The sequence below is a fragment of the Cebus imitator genome, unplaced genomic scaffold, assembly GCF_001604975.1.
Source record: "Cebus imitator isolate Cc_AM_T3 unplaced genomic scaffold, Cebus_imitator-1.0 Scaffold179, whole genome shotgun sequence".
Classification (NCBI taxonomy): Eukaryota; Metazoa; Chordata; class Mammalia; order Primates; family Cebidae; genus Cebus; species Cebus imitator.
Window position 1 is genome coordinate 2,172,443 of NW_016107494.1, and position 16,638 is coordinate 2,189,080.

At 36.7% G+C, this 16,638-nt stretch overlaps 1 protein-coding gene and 1 non-coding gene across 28 annotated transcripts in view; both read left to right on the forward strand.

The window, feature by feature from the left end:
- Positions 1–16,638, forward strand: part of WNK1 (WNK lysine deficient protein kinase 1) — a 143,941-nt gene that overhangs the window by 5,346 nt on the left and 121,957 nt on the right. The window lies entirely within an intron of this gene.
- On the forward strand, positions 11,523–11,648 carry LOC119473717. Its single transcript, XR_005202939.1, has one exon. It is a non-coding gene; the product is annotated as a U4atac minor spliceosomal RNA (small nuclear RNA).

Consider the following 16,638-nt stretch of genomic DNA (forward strand, 5'->3'; position numbering starts at 1 on the left):
GAATAGTTTTTGGAGTTTGTTCTTAAATCCTCAAAGTCACTGATTAGGAGTATTGGCAAATTTTTTTCTCTTTCCTTTTTTTCTGACCCATAGTAAAACAGTCTGAGAAGTAATCTAAAAACCTGGAAAGAGTTTGTTTTCATGTAAAACAAGCTAGGAATCTGTTGTTGCTTGGTGACAATTCATTTATTGACATTCAAATTCTGATGCAAGATTCTAGTCATTTAAAATTCATCTTACTCCAGCAGCAGCTTATCAAAGAATTAAAAAAAATAATAAAAAATATATAAAGATAGATAAATATAAATAAAAGTCATCTTAGTTCATCCCTGTGGAAAGAAACATTCAACTAAAACTGGGCTCTCCTTATCAGAAATCATCCTAGACCTGTTACTTGGGTTTTCTGGTAGCTTTTAAATTTTTTAGGTAGAGCTGTAAAAGTAGCGACAGCAGCTATACTCAATTATAATTTCTGAAAATATTTAGCACGCTATGAAATAATTCATAACAATTACAATTAGTACACCTTTGCTATACCAGTTATTTAAATTGTGTTGATAATTTAAATTACATATTTAGTAACTTGCATTTTATTTGAGTTTTTTCTTTTGTTTTAACATAAGACTAACCTGGTCTGCAGGTGAGACTTAGCATGACCTCAGTTTATGTTTGAAGAGGCCACTTTTCTGCCTTGTAACTTAGTAGTTAAGAACTAGATTGCCTGGACTCAAATCATGGTTCAACTACATCATTGTGTCCCCTTGAGCAAGTTCAGTGCTACCAATTTCCTGTCTGTAAAATGGGTGTAAAAGAGTACCCACTTAATAGAGTTGTGCTGATTAAATGAATTAACATATATAAAACATGTAGGACAGGGCCTGCCACATAAATATTAACTATGATGATGCTGCATTTTTTTAGGTTGTACTTTTGAGGGAATCTATGAAGATTTTGTTTGTTTATGTTTGAAAAATCATAAAGCAAAACTCTTATTAACTACTATTCTTAGAGGAGGAGGAGGAGGAGGAATGCAGGTATTGATCTTTATGTTACTGGTGCTTTTAAATTCCTTAGCTTTACCTGGCCTTCACCTAACATTCTAATTTTGTGACCTGTCACCCAAATGCCACCTTTCGGACCTGCTTATTTTCAGAATCCGCTAAGATGCTTATCTCATTTTCTTTCTTTGCATGTATCTGGAAAGCATTTTTTCTTTTGGTGTGTCTCATATATAATTCTTACAGTATTTATTATATTAACATTGTTTATATACTTTATCTAATCCATTACTCTGGAAAGTTCACTATGGTATAATAGAATACTATATAATGAAAAAGAGCACCAAGGCGGAACTTGAGTTCTAGATTACCCAATTTTCTGATCTTGAGTAAGGAACTTAATCTATAATGTTGATTCATTAGCAAAAAGTCTTACTGATTTAGGGTTGCTGAAGATCAACTGAAATACTATGTGAAGGTACTTTGAAAAATGTTAAGTGTTATGTAAAATACAAGAAAAGGCACTTTAAATATTCATTTAGAAGGCTATACGTTGTCACCTGTTACAAATGGAACATGTAAACTTAGTTGGATTTTGGGAGCTTTTTGCTTTGTCAACTTAATTTCTCAAATCTTAAAAGGAGAGGTTTTCAGTTTGAAGAGTACTATCAGAAGCTCTTTATTTTTGTTTGGAGGAGGATTATGCCTTTGACAGGTAGCAGACTTAATTTTATATGAATAGAGACAGAGAGAGAGAGAGAGAGAGAGAGACAGAGAGAGAGAGAGAGAGAGAGAGAGAGAGAGTGTGTGTGTGTGTTAGATGGGGTCTAGTTCTGTCGCTCAGGCTGGATTGCAGTGTCACGATCTCGGCTCACTGAAACCTCTGCCTCCTGGGTTCAAGCCATTCTCCTGCCTTAGCCTCTGGAGTAGCTGGGATTATAGGCACCCGCCACCATGCCCAACTGATTTTTGTATTTTCAGTAGAGATGAGGTTTCACCATGTTAGCCAAGCTGGTCTCAAATGCCTGACCAAGTGATCCATCTGCCTCTACCTCCCAAAATGCTGGGATTACAGGTGTAAGCCACCGCCTGGCTCCTCATGTATAGTTTAAATAATCTCTAAGTTACTTACTTAATACAATGTAAGTGCTATGTAAATAGTTTTTATACTGTAGTGTTTTAAAACTTGTGTTGTTTTTTATTATTGTATTTTGTTATTGTTTTTCCCCCTCAGTATTTTCATCTGCAGTTAGTTGAATCCATGGATGCAGAACCTGTGTATACAGAACCTGAAGATTTTTTTTTGGAGACGGAGTCTTGCCCAGGCTGGAGTGCAGTGGTGGGATCTCAACTCACTGCAGCCTCCGCCTCCTGGGTTCAAGCAGTTCTGCCTCAGCCACCTGAGAAGCTGGGATTATAGGCGCCTGCCACTAATTATTGTATTTTTAGTAGAGATGGGGTTTCACTCCTCGTTAGTATAGTGGCTAAATAGAAAACAAAAAGTAGAAAAAAAAAATACATATATATATATGTATTTTTTAAAAGAGACAGGATTTTACCATGTTGGCCAGGCTGGTCTTTAACTCCTGACATCATGATCCGCCAGCCTTGACCTCCCAAAGTCCTGGGATTACAGGCGTGAGCCACCTCGCCTGGCCTCTTTTAACATTTTTAATGTGGCTACTAGAAAATTAAATTGCATTTAGCTCACATTGTGTTTCTGTTGACCATTGCCAATTTAGACTATTAAAATCCTATGAAAGTTAATGCTACAATAAGCTTACTACTTCCTTTTAAACAATACCTTAATACCTTTTTTGTGGTTTCTTGCGTTAGTATCCTTTATAAGCCATAATTCTTTGCTGTTATTGAACACAGAAATGTGGGGTTTTAAACTCTTAGTGGTTTGTGATGCTTTTAATACCAGATTATTAAGAAAATTGGAATCCTTATCCTTTATTATCGTTTGTTATTTGCCAGCATGTCCAGTAATCAGAAATGATATTTCTTTTTGGCTTTGTTCTTTGAGTACTTTAGTTGTTGCTAAGAGAATATTAAAAGTGTTTACTGTAAATATCTTGAAATATTTGGTAAATATTTTGGTTTATTTCAGATAAGCTGCAGTGTATGTTTGGAATACATTAAATGCATAAACTTACTGCTTTATATTCTTTAGAATTTCTGGCTATTGTGGCTTCTTAAGCTTGTTAATTAATTTAGTGTCCTAATTCATATCTTAATGATACTGAGAAATAGGTTAAATTGGTTTTTGGTATCTGCCTCTTGTTTATGAAAGATAAACTGTTTGTTGTTCAGCTATTAGCATTGAGTTTTTCTAGAATAGTTAAAATTTTTTGTTTGTTTTTGAAACAGGGTCTTATTCTGTCACCCAGCCTGGTGGAGGGCGGTGTCGTGATTATAGCTCATTGTAGCATTGAATTTTTGGGCTCAAGTGATCTTCCTGCCTCAGTTCCCAAAGTGCTGGAATACAGGCATGAACCATCTTGCCTGGCCAAAATAGTTAAATTCTTTGTGCCTTTACAACAAATAAGGGTGAAAAGATATTTAGTGATAATATAGTTAACTGCTTCATTCTCTACCCCCCGCCCCTGAGATGGAGTCTTGCTCTGTCACCCAGGCTGGAGTGCAGTGGCAGGATGTCCATTCACTGCAACCTCTGCCTCCTGGGTTCAGGCAATTCTCCTCACTCATCCTCCTGAGTAGCTGGGATTATAAGGGTGCACCACCACACCCAGCTAACTTTTGTATTTTTAATAGGAACAGGCTTTTATCATGTTGGCCCAGCTGGTCTCAAACTCCTGACTTCAAGTGATCCCCACAAAGTTCTGGAATTACAGGTGTGAGCCACTATGCCTGGCCTTAGCTACTTAATTCTAATAAGCAGTCTGGCCTTAACTGCTGTATTCTGATAAAGTTGTAATAGTTGAGATGCCAAGACCATGCTTTTCAAACTGTTAATGGTAATTTTTTAAAATTATTTTTTATTTTTAAGACTGGGTCACACACTGTCACCCAGGCTGGTCTTGAAGTCTTGGCTTCAAGAAATCCTCCTGTCTCAGCCTCCCAAAGTATTGGGATTACAGGCTTGAGAAACCCTCTTAGTTTAATGACTACAGAAGCTTACTTTCTTTTTGTACGAGGGCCTTTGATAGTCATTGTTTATGGCTACAAACTAATTTGATTTTGACTAAATTATCTGAATTATAAACTTCATTTATTTCTACCTAAGTTTTTGTAACCATCCTTAAATCATACACAAAAAAGATGCTTTAAAAATTAGTAAAACACTCTCATTATAAAAATTAGGAAATTAGAGGAAGAAAAAGAAAATTAAAAAATCACCTGCAGTCAGTACCTTCATCCAGAGATAAGCATTGTTACTATGTATGACACACTGGTTTCTGTGTGTGTGAACCCTGTTTTCATAGTTGTCAGTGTACCATATGGTGGTACAGTTTGCCTGTTTTACCACATAGCAAAAGCATTTTCCCATTTAAGAATTTTGAAGTTTTTAGATTAAAAAAACAGCAAAATATTTGTACACAGTAATGATAATTGGGGTGGGTGTGTGTATGTATATATGTATGCCACCATATAGCAACGTAATTTTGTGTATACATATATATGCACACACATAGTTGCATTGCTGTATGGTGGCATAATTTGCCTGATTTACCTTATAGAAAAGCCATTTCCCACATTAAAATTTTGAAGTTATATGTAAAAAGCACTGGAATTCCTATTACTATTTTTTAAATTCTCAGTAAAAGAAAATTAATTAGACTGTTTATCCCACTGATACAAACATTTAGTTAGAACTAAATCTAGTAAATTGATCATTAATACATTTGATCACTCTGAACAGAAGTTTAGACGTCATGGTTGATATATTACAAAGCTAAATTATTAAATTATTTTTTCACTTCCAGCTTTTGTTCAGATATTTGCAAGAAAGTCCACTCACTGCTTCACATATAATTTGGGGTATTGTCAGAACATTATAATGCAGTAGTTTGTTTTTAGAACAGTGGTACTGTTTGGTTCAGAGATTTGTAAAAGCCAAGTGTTAGGGGCTTAAATAACAGTACATTCAAAGTCTTTGAGGAAGTTTAGTTTCATATATGGACTAAGCTGTATAGGGGGAAAAGCCTTAGTGTGCCTTTTCCACTTCCTACCCACTCAAGATAACCTAAGTCAGCTTCCTTTATTTAAACTGTTAAATGTACTCTTGAGCATACCAAAGGTATTTTGAAAATATAGGAAATTCTTAATGCATTTAAAGGGAACTACTTCATAATCAGTTTTTTTCCACTACAGAAGTTATATTCAGAGACATCTTAGAAAACAAGGAAAAATAAAAACCACAATAACCCCCTGAAGTTTCATCACTAAAAGACAATATCTGTATATCATTTAGAATGTTTGCCTGTTCCTCCCTCTCATGATGGATTTTAATATTTGTTCACTAAATGCTCATTGTACTCTTATGTGCTTGAGGCCGTCTTAGGTAGCAAATAGAGAAAAAATTCTGCCCTCATGGAACATATGTTCTAGTGGGATCATAGATGTGTGTTTCCAATTTTATATCCTGATAATGTTATAATTCAGTTATAACATAAGAAATAGTGTATTTTTAATAGCTGTTTGATAGTTCCTTATGTGCATATACCATAATTTCCTTCTTTTCCCCACAGTGTTAGGTATTGCTACTTTTTCTGTTATATATATAGTGGGCAAGGGTCTTACTCCACAAGGTTGTAACTATGAAATATATTTCTGTTTTATGAAATCCAAATTTAATCTGTGTTATATGCTTACCAAATTGAGTTGGCCATTATTTTCTTGCACAAATCCCCCTTCCCCTAATCCTTGGAAAGCTTCATACATTCCAGAACTTTATCAGGAAAGGGCTTTCCTCCAGTCTTTCACCTATACTCCTTGCCATTGACATGGCCATTTATGTAAGTCTGGAAGATTTCTTTAAGGCCTTGTTACAGAGAATATTGGGTGATAGGATTTTTTGCATAATTTTCCAAAGGGAAGTTTTTTACCATTATTGTCTCTCCATTGTCCTCCCTTCTCCTTGCAATTCAAGAGGAGGATGAATATATTGATCTTGTCTGGATGAATCCTCTAATCCCCTCCTTTCCTCCAGCATCCACCTCTCAAACTCCATTCTCATCGCCTCCCACTTGAGTGTAGTCCAACCAAACTCCTTTCTTTGGGCGTGGACTTTCTCAGACAGAAGCCAGCTGAGGAGATTGACTTCTAATTCCTGGTTCTAAAATAACAGTTTTGAGGCTAGAGACCCACAAAGGCTTGGAGTAGGAGAAGAGAATTTACCTAGTCTTGTGAACAGAGCACCGATCAATACCTCAGATTTCACTGTTTAAAACTATTTTCTTAGGATTAAATTTCAGAAATGGAATTACAAGCATGAGCATTTAAATATTTTCTATTCATTTTAAGATTGTTTTCCAAAGACATATGTATTTTCAGTGACCCAAGCGAGAGTTCTTATTTTACTCCCCACTTATCAATCCTATTATATTACATATTTCATAAACTATAGTTTATGTCTGTAGGACTTTCCCCCATTTGCTTTGATAATAATAACTAATTGTATTTCTTCTTTTGTCCTTTGGTATATATTTGCTTTCAGGTGCTTTTCTCCCCTAACTAGTTTTCATAAGGTCCTTATATCAAAATGAATCCTTTCATATTTTCTGCAAATATTTTTCAATGCCAAGAATTTAATGTCAGTAGTATAACACTGTTTATAACATCAAATTGGTTAGTCACCTTAATTCTGTTTTTCTTTTTTTCATTTGAGTACAGTGAATCTCGTCTCTGAACTTGCTAGGTGAATTTCTGATTTTTTATCTTCTTGATATTGGTGTTTAAAATTGATTTATCTTCATGGATATATTTATGTTATAGTGTTAAAATCCAAAATTTCATATACAAAAAATAGATTTTAAAAATGTTTATACTAGCTTCTTATCAATGTTTAAAATTTTACTTTTGCAGTTACAATAATGGCTATTCCCTTATTTTGTATTTACTAGTAGAGAGTAAGACATTACTATATATAATAAGTGGCATACCAAGTAATCCTCTTTCTTGTAACACAAAAGAGTTCTTAAATCAGTTGTCTTTAAATTTGTCTTGTTATGGCAAGTTGTGTTTTCAATGGCAACTTATTTTAGGGCCTGATGTAAAGTTTAATCAAATTTGGCCTGTAATACCAGCACTTTGGGAGGCCAAGGGCAGAGGATCACCTGAGGTCAAGAATTTGAGACCAGCCTAAGGAACATAGCAAGACCCCATCTCTACAAAAAAAAAAAAAAAAAATTAACATATTAGCTGGGTAAGGTGGTACATGCCTGGAGTCCTAGCTATGGTTCAAGGCTGCAGTGAGCTATGGTCGTGCCACTGTACGCTAGCCTGAGCAGTAGAGCAATACCCTGTCTCGAAAAAAAATAGTTTGAACTGTGTATATTTGAAGGACTGGTTTTCTCAAAATGGTGAGAAAAGGGTGGCCATTTGATACTATTTATGAACCAGACACTATGTTTTCTATATATTCTTATTTATTGTGTCATATATTCTGTGTCACCTGAAGGGGAGGTATCAGTCCCATTTTACAGGGTGAAGAGACTGAAGTGAAATAATTTGCCGAGCTTATGTCCAAACACATGGAAGTCGAGTGGAGCCTAGATCATTCATGTTTCTTTCTTTTTTTTTGTTTTTTGTTAATTCTTGTTTTAAAAGCTGAACATGCTTCTCTTTGAACTTTATAATTACCTTGTAATGTACATTAAAACTAATAGTTCAGGTTGTCTGTGACCCCGAAGACAATAGAGAGGATCTCATTCTATGGCCCAAACTGGAGTGCAGTGGTAGGATCATGGCTTACTGCAGCTTTGAACTCCTGGGTTCAAGCAATCTTTCTCTTTTCGCCTCCTGAGCAGCTAGGGCTACAGACATGTACCACCATGCCTGGCTACTCAGGAGGCTGAGGCAGGAGAATTGCCTGAACCCAGGAGGCGGAGGTTGCAGTGAGCCGAGATTGCGTCATTGCACTCCAGCCTGGGTAACATGAGTGAAACTCCATCTCAAAAAAAAAAAATTTTTTTTGTAGTGACAGGGTCTGTGTTCCCCAGGCCGGTCTCAAACTCTTGGCCACAAGTGACCCTTCTGCCTCAACCTCCCAAAGTGCTAGGATTACAGGTGTGAGCCACTATGCCTGGCCTTTTTCAGTTTTCAAGCTGCTGTTTGCTGTTACATTTTAAAAATGTGAAGTTAAAGTTAGAGCTCAATGTGGTGGGTTTTTTTGTTTGTTTGGTTTTTGAGATGGAGTCTCGCTCTGTCACCAAGCTGGAGTGCAGTGGTGCCATCTTGGCCTATTGCAGCCTCCGCCTCCCAGGTTCAAGCTATTCTCCTGCCTCAGCTTCCTGAGTAGCTGGGACTACAGGCGCGTGCCACCATACCCAGCTAATTTTTGATTTTTAGTAGAGATGGGGTTTCTCTATGTTGTTCAGGTTGGTCTCAAACTCCCGACCTCAGGTGATCTGCCCGCCTCGGCCTCCCAAAGCACTGGGATTATAGGTATGAGCCACCGCACCCAGCAAATATTTAAAATTTTCATGCCCGTGATTGTTGTTTGATGTTTTAGTTTCAAAGGCATTGAAAACCTCGAAATATATGTAAAATAGTCTTTCTTTGTTTGTTTCTCTTTGAGATGGAATCTTGCTCTGTCACCCAGGCTGGAGTGCAGTGGTGCAGTCTCAGCTCACTGCAACCTCTGCCTCCCGGGGTCAAGCGATTTTCCTGCCTCAGGCTCCCAAGTATCTGGGATTATAGGCACAGGCCACCACAGTTGGCTAATTTTTGTATTTTTAGGAGATATGGGGTTTCACCTTGTTGGCCAGGCTGATATTGAACTCCTGACCTCAAGTGATCCACCTGCTTCTGCCTCCCAAAGTGCTGGGATTACATGCGTGAGCCACCATACCCGGCCAATAGTCTTTTTTTTTTCTTTTTAAAGAAAAGTTTGTAGAAATTGGAAGAACATATCTCTCATGCTAACCCTCATTGTGATTAGAGCTTGAGATTGTGAATGACTTATTAAAATATAAAAACTCTAGAGCAAAAATTTTAATTCTTTGTAATACTGATAATAATAGTTATTAACACAGGTATGACCTCTCTCTGATGTTCTTTCTGGTGAACTCCACAGAGTCACAGGAAGCTTCAGGAAATTAAAAATCCATACCTGGGAATCTTGGAACTCGGAGGAATAAACATTTCAAGGGGAGTAAACAATAATGGGGAATATTATTTGGGAAATGAGAAATTAGGAATTTTGCTGTTCTAAAATGTAAAACGGATGAAGTCTGGATTTTGTTTTGTTTTTATGAAGTTCAGTGGGAAAGCATTCTCTTCTGTTAAAATTGCCACTAATTATGTGGTTTTTTTCTAAATCATATTGTCTACTCTTCTCCAAAAGAGTTGAAGAATGTACTCATTTTCATAACATTTTATAAAAATGAGTAAGTAAATTTTTGGCAATTATTTTATTTGACATGTGAATGGTATTTGCTTTTAGATTTAGAATTCTCTGTTGGAAAAGTAATTTAGGTTATCTTGCTGTGAATATAATATTAAAATGCATCGACACACTATAAATAAATTCTCTTTCTTTTTTTTTTTTTTTTTTTTNTAATCATTTATTTTCATGAATTTTCCTCAAACTCGACTGAGGGTTCCATACTTTTATTTTTATTTATTTATTCATTTATTTTTAGAAGTCTTGCTTTGTTGTCACCCAGGCTAGAGTGCAGTGGCACTATCTAGGCTCACTGCAAACCTCCACCTCCCAGGTTCAAGCAATTCTTCTGCCTCAGTCTCCTGAGTAGCTGGGATTACAGGTGTGCACCACTCCACCTGGATCATCTTTGTATTTTCAGTAGAGACGGGGTTTTGCCATGTTGGCCAGGCTGGTCTTGAACTCCTGACTTCAAGTGATCCACCCGCCTTAGCCTCCCAAAGTGCTGAGATTACAGGTGTGAACCACTGTGCCTGGCTCCTTTCCCTTAATTTTCTGAAATAAAAATTCACATACAGCCATGTGAATTGACTGGACTGTCGAATTAAAATAGTGGATATTTTTGGTCTTTATACTGCAAGTTTGAGAAATAAAAATAAGGCATTTTCTCTGTGGATGCAAAGGACTCTGTACTTGACTCAGCTTCCTTTTTCTCTTGCCTGCATCTTTTATGTGCTTCACCAGCTTAGCTAATCATAATAAGGCTCAGTATCTCTGCCATTCCTAGTGTTTTGCAATTTTTTTAAATTTGGAATTTTGTGGATAGTCATTAACAGAATTGCTTAATAGGGAATCATGTTGTTTTCTTTATGGAAATAATTTGAGGCACCTTTTTTTTGGGTTCTTTGAAAGTAATATTATGAGTTTATTATGGATATTAGGAAAGAGGATGTAGAAATAAACCTTTGCTTACAGTATGAAGCTGTGATAACCTGCCCCATCTTTGTCAAATTCAGTTTTAACTTCTGTCCTTAACTTGTTTCTCCCCTTACCGACTCAGTTGTCAGTAAAGATTTATTTATCAGGAGATGGGAATGGAGTATTTTGGATATACTTCAAGTTTTGAATGATACCTCTTAGAATACATATGATGTTTTAATAGTGAGGTGTGCTAATCACAAAATGTGCTCTGATTTAACTTGATTTTGTAGTACTTTGCTTCTAAGTTTAGACACATTATAGAAATTCACGAAAATTTCAGTCATATTTATGGCCTCGGTTATGCATTCCCAAAGGAAGTCAGTTGCATTCCTAAACGTAGTGTGTTGCATGCACTACTGAGCATAATGGGAAAAGAAAAGTGCTATAAAAAGCTAAGTACCAAGTCACTAGCTAGAAAAAGGTTTTAATGGGAGAGCTGGCATGGTCATTAATCTGGTAGAATAGTATTTGAGGAAATAGTTGCATGTGTTAAGCTGCAGTTTCTTTTGGTTATTGAAAACCAAATAGGAAATTCTTAATTAATACTTACATGCTTTCTGCAGCTTAATTTGGGAATTAGAGTGGGAGACTTAGTTCTAATGCAAACTATAGAAGAATGACCTTGGGTAAGTTTGTTGTCTGATTAGTAAAGTGAGTGGTAGAGTTGGATAATCCAGTCAGCTTTAGGCCCATGCCTTAAATATGCTTCTTATCCTCTCACAGTCAAAAAGGATTTTTACCTTGGTACAGTCTGATTCCTGCAACACTCCTCCAATTACCGAATATGTAATAGTTTGCTATAGATAGACTACTTTGCAGTGGCTTTCAAACCTTTTTGAGACCCATTCTAGGAACATTTACATTGTGACCCAGTATATGTGCACACAAAAAAATGAAAGTTTCACAGAATAGCTTCCTTACTATCAATGAGCTGTTTTTTATTTCCTTAACAGCAACAACAAAAACTGTTAACCATCCTTTTCTTGGGGTTGTACTACTGTCCAGTGAGTACATAGTGAGGGCAGTACTGCTAACTCCTACACAATATGCCTCCATCATCTAGAACTTTGCTTTAGTTTGGTACAATTTTTGGAAAAATGAAAAACTGCTTTTCCACAGGGGGGAAAAACTGTTTATTGTCCACTCTTTGAAAAACATTGTATTTAGAGTATAAACTTGAAGTTAGATCCTTTTAACCACTTAATTAAATCAGACGGTAAGTTATTGAGAGCTATTTGCCACAAAATGAAAAGACAGTGGCTATATTAATTTTAGCTCTTGTCATTGTTCATTAATAATAAGCTCTGAATGCTGTATTCCTTCTTAGAAAGGAACAAATGATTATGATTTTGTATAACAGCTGAAGTTAGGTGTATGTAAAGTTTTATAATTGCTGATCTTCAATGTAGATAATTAAATGATGTTTTATTTTTGCTTTTTATTTAGTCTCTTATTGATAGGCACAATATTGTAGCTATAACACAAACCAATGGCACTAAAAATCTTCAGAACCTTTTTGGATTTGAGTTTTTGAAAGATATTTTGTGGAGACTACAGATTTAATTTTAAAGTATAAATGTGCTCTTATTTTAAATAAATGGGCTTTATGCTTTGTGTTCTAATAATCGAGATAACTCTTATTTTTTTGAGAACTTAAAATTCCCAGTCTTCTCTAGTTCTGTCAGATTTCTTTGTTCCCCCTCCCTAGTAGTTGAGTTCTCATAGGATTTGTGTCTTATTTTTAAAATCTAATGATTAAAATGAAGTTTTCTGGCAATATTAATATTTTTGTAAATCTGGATATCCTACTCACTTAACTTCTAAGCCTTTTTCTACATCTGAAAATGACAGTTTTGTGTACTTGGCTGGATTATTTTAAATAACAACAAAAAATGTGGAAGACTTAGTACAGTTTGAAGTTTTATATATTTTATTTTTTAAATTTTTATTTATTTATTTTTTTGAGATGGAGTTTTGCTGCCCAGGCTGGAGTCCAGTGGTGGTGTTTCAGCTCACTGCAACCTCTACCTCCTGGGTTCAAGCAATTCTGCCTCAGCCTCCTTAGTAGCTGGGCTTATAGGCATGTGCCACCATGCCCGGCTAATTTTGTATTTTTAGTAGAGACGGGTTTCTCCATGTTGGTCAGGCTGGTCTCTAATTCCCAGCCTCATGTGATCCACTGGCCTCAGCTTCCCAAAGTGCTGGGATTATAGGTGTAAGCTACTGTGCCTGGCCTGAAGTTTTGTATAATTTAAATCACTGTCATAGACTGACTTTGGAAAGTAACTACTGAGATTTTTGGTCTAAAGCGACCCTGAAAGTTCATGACCTAATTATAATTTTAGTAGGCCTGAATGTGAATGTTGCATTTTGAGAGAAAATAGTGTAGAAGTAGTTACATTGCTGGCTGACCGATATAGCAAGTCCATAACATGCCACTTAGTTGTTCTGTAGTACATCTTATTTAGTTCTCTCAGTAACTACATAGTATGTTGTTATTCCTATTTTATAGTTGAGAAAACCGAGGGAACTATTTGATAGAATAATGTTTCTGAAATCAGAGATCCAGTCTTAGAAGGCTTAGTTGAATAACACTGGATATATCTGGTGTTCCTAAGTCTGTGAAATTAATGAGAAATTTGAAATGTAATTGAAATCCAAGGATAAAGTTGTTGTAAGAGACTCCATCTTAAGTGTATCTCTGATAGGTTAAGTAGATTTCTAAAAAAAGTCCTATTTCAGCACTATTCAATAGAAACATAATGGGTATCTCATATGTAGTTTAAATTTTCTTTTCTTTTCTTTTCTTTTTTTTTTGAGACAGAGTCTTGCTCTGTCACCCAGGCTGAAGTGCAGTGGCACAATCTCTGCTCACTGCAACCTCCACCTCCCAGGTTTAAGCGATTCTTCTGCCTTAGCCTCCCAAGCAGCTAGGGGTACAGGCATGCACCACCATGCCTGGCTGATTTTTGTATTTTTATAGAGACAGGGTTTTACCATGTTGGCCGAGTTGGTCTCAAACCCCTGACCTCAAGTGATCTGCCTGCCTTGGCCTCCCAAAGTGCTGGGATTACAGACGTGAGCCACTGTGCCCAACCTAGCTTAAATTTTCTAGTAGCCACATTTAAAAAAACAGGTGGAATTAATTTGATAATATATTTCATATAATCCACTATATCTAAACATTGTTTCTTTTTTTTTCTGAGACAGGGTCTTGCTCTGTCACCCAGACTGGAGTGCAGTAAGTGGTACTGCATGACTCACTGCAGCTTTTAACTACTGGGCTTAAGCAATCCTCTGGCCTCAGCCTTCCAAGTAGCTGGGACTACAAGCATGTGCCACCACACCCTGCTAATATTTAAATGTTTTTGTAGAGATGGGGGTCTCACTATGTTACCCATGCTGGTCTTGAACTCCTGGCCTCAAGTGATCCTCCTGCCTCGGCCTGCCAAAGTGCTAGGATTATTAACGTGAGCCACTGTGCCTGACCTAAACATCATTTCAGCGTATAATCAGTGTAAAAATTATAAAAATATTATATATTTTCTATTACATCTTAAAAATCTATTGTGTGTTTTATACTTAACGTATCTCAGTTCACACCAGCAACATTTCAGTGAAGTAGTCAGTAACCATACTTGGGGCCGGGCATGGTGACACATAAATTCCTATAATCCCAGCACTTTGGGAGGCCAAGGTGGGAGGATTGCTTGAGCCCAGGAGTTTGAGACCGGGCTAGGCAACAAACCGAGATGCCGTCTCCACCAAAAACACATACAAAATTATCCAGGCACAGTGGCATGTGCCTATAGTCTCAGCTACTTGAGCTGCTGAGACCACAGTGAGCTATGATTGTGCCACTGTACTCCACACTGGGCATCAGAGATCCTCATCTCTAGAGAAATTGTATTTATTTATTTATTTAAAGCCCAGATGTGTGAATCTTGAAGGAATTTTTTTTTTAAGTTTTTGTTTTGTTTTGTTTTGTTTTGAGATGGAGTCTTGCTGTGTTGCCCGGGCTGGAGTACAGTGGTGCAGTCTCAGCTCACTGCAGCCTCTGCCCCGCTGGGTTCCAGTGACTCTCCTGCTTCAGCCTCCTAGGTTACTGGGATTACAGGCACTTGCCACTACTACCAGTTAATTTTTGCATTTTTATTAGAGACGGGGTTCCGCCGTGTTGGCCAGGCTGGACCTGAACTCCTGACCTCAGGTGATCTGCCTGCCTTGGCCTCCCAAAATCTGGGATTATAGGCATAAGCCACCACGCCTGGCCCAAGGAATTTTTTTACATTTAATCATAGCCAAAAGGCTGAGAAGCAATAGGATTTTTTTTTTTTTTTTAATTGGCTACTATTACTGGACAGCTCAATTTCTGAATGCCAAGTACCTTTTGGTAAACTGTTCTTCAGCAACCTTTCCCTACCATCTCAAGAAGTTGGTGATAAAAATTATCAATAGTGAATTATCAGTAGTTGCTGGCATAGATGATCTATTTCTGAGTTCTCTTCCCCAGTTACAAGTTGCAGAAAATGTATTCATTGTAAAAGTTTTTATTATAAAAGTATTAATAGTTACTCATTATACAGAGTTTGAAAAATCCAGAAATAGAAAAATTACCTATGTTTCCACCATCTAAAAATAGTACTGGCAACATTTTAGTGAATTTTCACCTGGTTTATTGTCTGCCTAGATTTTTCTTACGGTTTTAAAATTTTTACCTTTCATGTGATTGTGTCTTATAATGTATGTTAGCATTTAATATGAATACTTTTGTTGGCATTTCTTGTTTTTATTTTTAAAAATAGCATTTAGGTATAATTGACATAAAAATGCCCGTATTGTAAAAGTACAAATTTAATAAGTTTTGACACACACCCACACCCACCCATGAAACCATTACCACAGTCAAGATATTTATTACTATTTTCCTGAAGTCTTTGCTCCTAGTTGTGTACATCTCCTGTCACTACATTAAAACTTTCAGATGTTCTTCTTTTTTGGAGATAACCTCTCTCAAACTTCTAAACTTCACCAGTTTGTACTGGTTGCATTCTAGGTTGATGATCAGGTCGGGGATCTTCCTTCATTCTCATTTTTGAGATTCTTCTTATATCTAGCTGATTTTTTATCCTGCTTCCAGAATCCCATTTCTTTCTCTTTCTTGGTCTCCTCATTTGTGAAAGTATAACTTCATAACTCTTTGAGAAAAATCATTTGGGAGATAACTATATTTTTGAGACCTTGCATGTCTGAAAATATCTTTATTCATCTTCCTTTGCCTCACGTCTTTAATAGGTAGTTTGGATCACATTGGAAATAATTTATTTCAGAATTTTAAAGGCATTTATTCTGTTTTCTTCTAGCTGCCGGTATTGCTGTTAAAGTTTGTGGCCAGTAGGATTCTCTGTTTCCTGTAACCTATTTTTTCCCCTCTGGAAGTTTTTAGGCTTTTTTTTTTTTTGTCTTGTCCTCAGTGTTTTAAAATTTCAGCAATGTGCCTTGGTATGGGTCTCTTTTTCCCATTGTGGCTTTTTGTCTAGAAACTCACTGGCCATCAATTCTGAAAACTTACCTTCTACTCATTTCATTTCTTGCCCTCTGTTTTTTATGTTGCCCCTTCTAGAACTCCTGTTACATAATATGTTAGTTCTCTCAGATGAATGATCTAATATTCGTATCATTTTTCCCCCCCAAAGACAGAGTCTTGCTCCGTTGCCTAGAGCCAGAGTGCAATGGCATGATCTCGGCTCACTGCAACCTCTGTCTCCTGGGTTCAAGCAATTCTTCTGCCTCAGCTTCCCAAGTAGCTGGGATTACAGGCATGTGCCACCATGCTCTAAGTCTAATTTTTGTTTTTATTATTATTATTTTTTGAGATAGAATTTCACTCTTGTCACCCAGGCTGGAGTGCAGTGGTATGATCTCAGCTCACTGCAACCTCTGCCTCCCGGATTGAAGTGATTCTCCTACCTCAGCCTCCCAAGCAGCTGGTATTACAGGCATGGGCCACCACACCCGGCTAATTTTGTATTTTGAATAGAGATGGGGTTTCTCCATGTTGGTCAGGCTAGCCTCGAACTCCTGACA